The following is a 5,235-nucleotide window of genomic DNA, read 5'->3' as shown; positions in this document are numbered from 1 at the left end:
ACACTTTCTTAAACCTAAAAAAACTTAGAAAGTGTTTAAATCAAATTATTAGATAGTTACTAAAAATGTATAGGTCAATTTGAAAAAGGAAAAAAAAAATGAAGATAAGATTTCAAATTTAACCCTAAAGATACCAACAATACTATAACATATGTTACCAAACCCTAAACCAATGACTCACGAACCAATCAACATTCACTCATCTATGTTGAAAATAATTCAATTTCAGATAAACTAAATTTACATCATTGAAAAATATTTATTATTACATGATTTCAAATTTTAACCCATGAAAATATTTTTTATAAAAAATTTAAATTATTTTTAAGATCTAATCCATCAGAAGACTTCTGTAAGACTTATGGAAGACTCCTGGAAGACTTATGGAAGACTCCTGTAAGACTTACGGAAGACTTTGATTTAGGCGGAAAACCTAAATCATTCCAAAATTTAGGCGGGAACCATAAATTCTACTAAAATTTAGGCGGGATGTGTCTGAAGACTTATTTTTAAGTCTTTCGTGAGTCTTCTAGACCCTAAAATCAATTAACTATGCAAAAAACACTTTCTTAAACATAAAAAAAAAAACTTAGAAAGTGTTTAAATCAAGTTATTAGATAGTTATTAAACATATATGGGTCAATTTGAAAAAAAAAATGAAGGAAAGATTTCATAATCTAACCTTAAAGATACATACAATACTATAACATATGTTATCAAACCCTAAACCAATGACTCATGAGCCAATATACATTCACTCATCTATGTTGAAAATAATTCAGTTTCAGATAAACTAAATTTACATCATTGAGAAATGTCTATTATTACATGATTTCAATTTTTTACCCATCAAAATATTTTTTATAAAATTATAAAATTATTTTTAAGATCTATTGAACGAGAAGACTTACAAAGAAGTCACTAGACTTTTAGGTTACTTTTGCATTTGATTGAATTTGGGGTACACTTTTGTATTCAAAATCAAGTTTTGAGTCACTTTTCGCAAAACCCCCTTTAAAATAAGTTTGATAATAAATTATATTGAATAACAAATATTTGATAACAATTTCTATATCATATATTATTTTTGTTTAATTTTATATTATCGAAATAAATAAAACCATCATATTTACTACTCCCTCCGTTCCTAAAAGATGTATGTTCTGGAAAAAAAATTGTTTCAAAAAGATACATTTTTTACTTTTTCAATGTATGAGTTTATGAAAAATTGTAAGTTTCAAAAAAATTAATGGTGTTTATTGAATTTTTATTGGCTAAAAGTTATGAAAAATTGTTATTCACAAAAAATAATTTAATGAGTTTTCTTAATATATGTGAAAAGTCTAGAATATGCATCTTTTAAAAACAGAGAGAGTATATGATAAAATAGAGTTTTCGTATATATTATATTTTTGAATTTTGAAAATAATTATAAATTACTAAAACTCTTAAAAATCTCACTTTGAATTTTTTTGAATAATAGTTTAAAATATTTTGTTATAAAAAATACAAGTGATCGTAAAACTATACAATTAGGTAGCATCATTTAATAGATATTACATATTCATACTAAAAATCTAATATATACTAATTTTAGTGTCATTTAAATTTAATTATATACTATATAAATTTATAAAAAAAATAATTTTAACCTTTTAGAAATATATAGTATACTTGACTTGATTGATATTTAAATATTTTTACAATTTTAACTTGATTAAATCATTAGAATATATTTTCATCTTTTGTTATATTTAATCAATAATTTATAAAATATCTCATTATTTGTAATAGGACGTGGATTAATACATAGTAGTATTTATTATTTTTATTACTTTATTCAGTTTCACATCTTAGGATTCTGAAAACAAGGGAAAAAGAAAATAGAAGTAGCTAGTGAAGAATTTATTGCCACATTTAATGCTCAACGTGTATAGCCTTAACTGCAACGTTGTGGAGCTTACTGCGTGATAAAGGGAGACATCTTCGCAGCTGCTAGCTAAAACTGCGACCATCCAGTCCCAATATCAACCGAAGAAAACATAACCCGAAGATTGATTATAATTATCCAGCTTCTATTAACTACTTATTACACTTAGAGCAGGCACATTAGAGGATGTAATGGGGTTCATGGGCTCAAGTTCCTAGGCCCGAATTGATTTAAAAAAATGAAAATGACTTTAATTCATTGAACCGATCCTTAGTAGTGAACTCGTATTAAGCAGTTCAGACCACGTGTCAATCAGTCACTGCCTTCTCTTTCCTTCTCCACATCCTCTCCTCGTCTCTTACAGAAGCTGGAGTTCGGTAATAAGTCTAGCTTTAGCTTCCTCCACTCTCTCTCCATCTCTTTCCATTGTTCGTCCCCTTCTCTCCTCTCTCCTCATTTTATCAGATTCAATTCTTTCTCCTTTCATCTCAATTCTTCTCTGTTTTTTATTTCTCTTTTGTAACAATCAGAGGAGAATGGTGGTGGTCTGACAAATTGGACCTTATTTCTTGTGTATGTTTATTGAAATCAATATATCTACTTGTGTGTTTCTTCCTCGCAGTGGTGGTGGTCTGAGAACCGGCGCTTCATGTAGTTGGGACCTCGAGAAGATATGTAATTGGTTCGCGGTGAAGGGTCCGGTGAGAAGTTCGAGTGCCAAGCTGAGGTTCGTTTCTACTAAAGTTTTGATTTTTAGTCATGGGAACTTGATTTGAATGTGAAAGTTTGAGACTTTATCACTGGCAGGTGAGCAGATTGTTGGATTTGATAGTTCATAGCTTATATAGTCACAAGAATTGATTGAATGTGTATTTTGTATATGTTTACAGTAATGCAAGTGATGCTTTGATAAGCTGAGGTTCTTGAGTGTGACAGAGCCTGCTTTGCTTGGAGATGGTGGTGACAAAGGAAGAACTTATAGACTGTCTGTCTTGGAACCATTGCTCAGAGTGGTACTTCCAAATTCTCGAACGCTCTTAAGGTTTCATTTTGTATTATAAAAGATTATTATATTTTATTCATGTATTGTTAATTAATTGAAAGTTTAAAAAAATATAAATAATAATATTTTATTTTTATGAATCCTTGCTTGAGATTCACTAATGCAAGAACACAATAAATAGAGGTTCAACACTATTTGTGGTCCCACCAAAAAAATATTAAAAAATTCTTATGAACCCCAAGAGGGGGTTCACTGATGCGGATGCTCTTACATTCCTAGGGTCACAAAAAAATAACTTCTCTCTCCATCGTAGCACAGAAGCCGCCTCTCTTAATCTGAAACCCTAGCTCCGGCCTGCCGTTGCGGTGGTGCCGGAGGCGAATCTCTTCCTCTTTACTTCTTTTCTCTTTGCTCTTCTCCTCTTTGGTCAACCCTAGTCGATATGCTTGTCTCTCTGAGCCAGCTCGAGCCCTCGTGAAGACGTGGTTCGCTCGACGGTGACGGTCCCCGACGTTTTGTTGGAGAGACGGTGAGGCTTTCCGTGCGACCGAGAAGAGATGAGTCGGCGTTTAGGATCGAAGTACCTGTCAGATCTAGTTTTCTACTTTTCAGATCTTCGACGAGTGCTTTATGACGACGGCGCGTGAACCAGTCTGACACCTTCTTTATCACAGATATACATCCTAGCGTGGAGGTAAGTCAGGCGGAGAAGAGTTTTCACAGTGCGGTGGATGGAGGATTGTTCTCTGGTCCTCAGGGACATCACGCTCCAAGATTCAAGCCGATGGAGTAGTCAACCGGAGGTTTGGTTTTGGTCGGGAAACGTGGCGAAGCTCTACTTCCCTGCGCCGGTGTTCGGCCCGAGGTCATCCCGGTGGTACGAGTTAGCACCTCCTGAAGCTGTGATTTGAGGTACTGGCCATGCCAACCGTTCGTCAAGGTCCGTCTTTTTCAATCCGGATGTAGCTGTCCGGTTTTTGGCTAAGGATGGAGGTAGTGGAAGACGACGGGTATGAACCGAGGCTGGAATGCACCTGTTAGGTGTTGTGGTGATTGATACTCGAACTGAACTCAGATTATTGGAAGATCAATTGCTTACTCTTTATACTATAATCATGCTTAAGTTTCATTGTCCATCTGTTGTTTTCACTGCTTTCTATCGTGTGATCTAATTTAGGGGTTAAGAGACGGTTCATTCCGGTAGTGGAATGATCTTGTTCTCGTAGTGGTGAAATATGCAATATCGGATTGATTCGGGTAGCGTAAGATCCTTCTAAGTGTTCATGGGTGTTACTAGATCTCGATATTGTATGTGGGGTGAAAATCTTGTATGGTTTTAATCTCGTTACCACGAATTGGTGAATGATAAGTTGAAGTTGAGCCAAAAAAAAAAAAAATTACACTTACATTCTTTCACTCTCTCTACTCGTCCAGACTGTTCGAAATTTGTTTCTCATATCCACGCGCGGCTCATGTGGACCTGGAAGAATCCATCTTAAATTAACTTTTAACTTTCAAGCCCTATAATTTATTGGCTTCTCATATTTTTAATAGTATGCATTGTATTTGAATTATTTAATAATTATGCGTTTTGTCCGCACATGCGGATATAATTTTCTTACGAATATTTATTTATTTTATATTTTATTAATTCAAAAATCAACATGATAATTTATAATGTATATTTTCAAAAAAATTAAAATAAAACATTAAGTTATTTATATATGACAAGAATTTCATGAAAACATATATATTTATTATTGTGCTGAATTTTTAAAAACACCACATATTAAAATATTTTGGAAAATATCTTTATATAAATGTGTTTGCTTAATAAATTTAACTATAAATGATTTTGTCTCTTAATTTTTTTTAGCTGAAAAGTATTGTTTTAAGATAACAACATAATATATAAGAATTATCTTACTTTTTGAATCAAATATTATTAATTAAAATTCAATTTTAATTATATATAAAATTTTATTAAGGGTATTTTTGATTTTAACCGCTCTAACTTTTAACATGAGAACTCGAATGCAAAAAAATATTTTTCACAAATAATAGTATATATAAAAATTATAGTAGTATTCATATCATGATCAGTAGGCCTGGGATTTATTATCCGAGATCCGGATTCGATCCGAGATCCGCTCCGGATCCGCTCCGAAAATAGGATATCTAGGGTGCCCGGATCCGAATCCGGATAATAAAATCTTGGATCCGTGCAAACCGAATCCGGATCCGGATATCTTAATTCTTAGGTCCGGATATCCGGATCCGGATCCGTATTTTTAAAATACAT

The sequence above is a fragment of the Brassica oleracea genome, chromosome C7 (genome assembly GCF_000695525.1).
Source record: "Brassica oleracea var. oleracea cultivar TO1000 chromosome C7, BOL, whole genome shotgun sequence".
NCBI lineage: Eukaryota > Viridiplantae > Streptophyta > Magnoliopsida > Brassicales > Brassicaceae > Brassica > Brassica oleracea.
Note: the sequence above shows the minus strand (reverse complement) of the source record.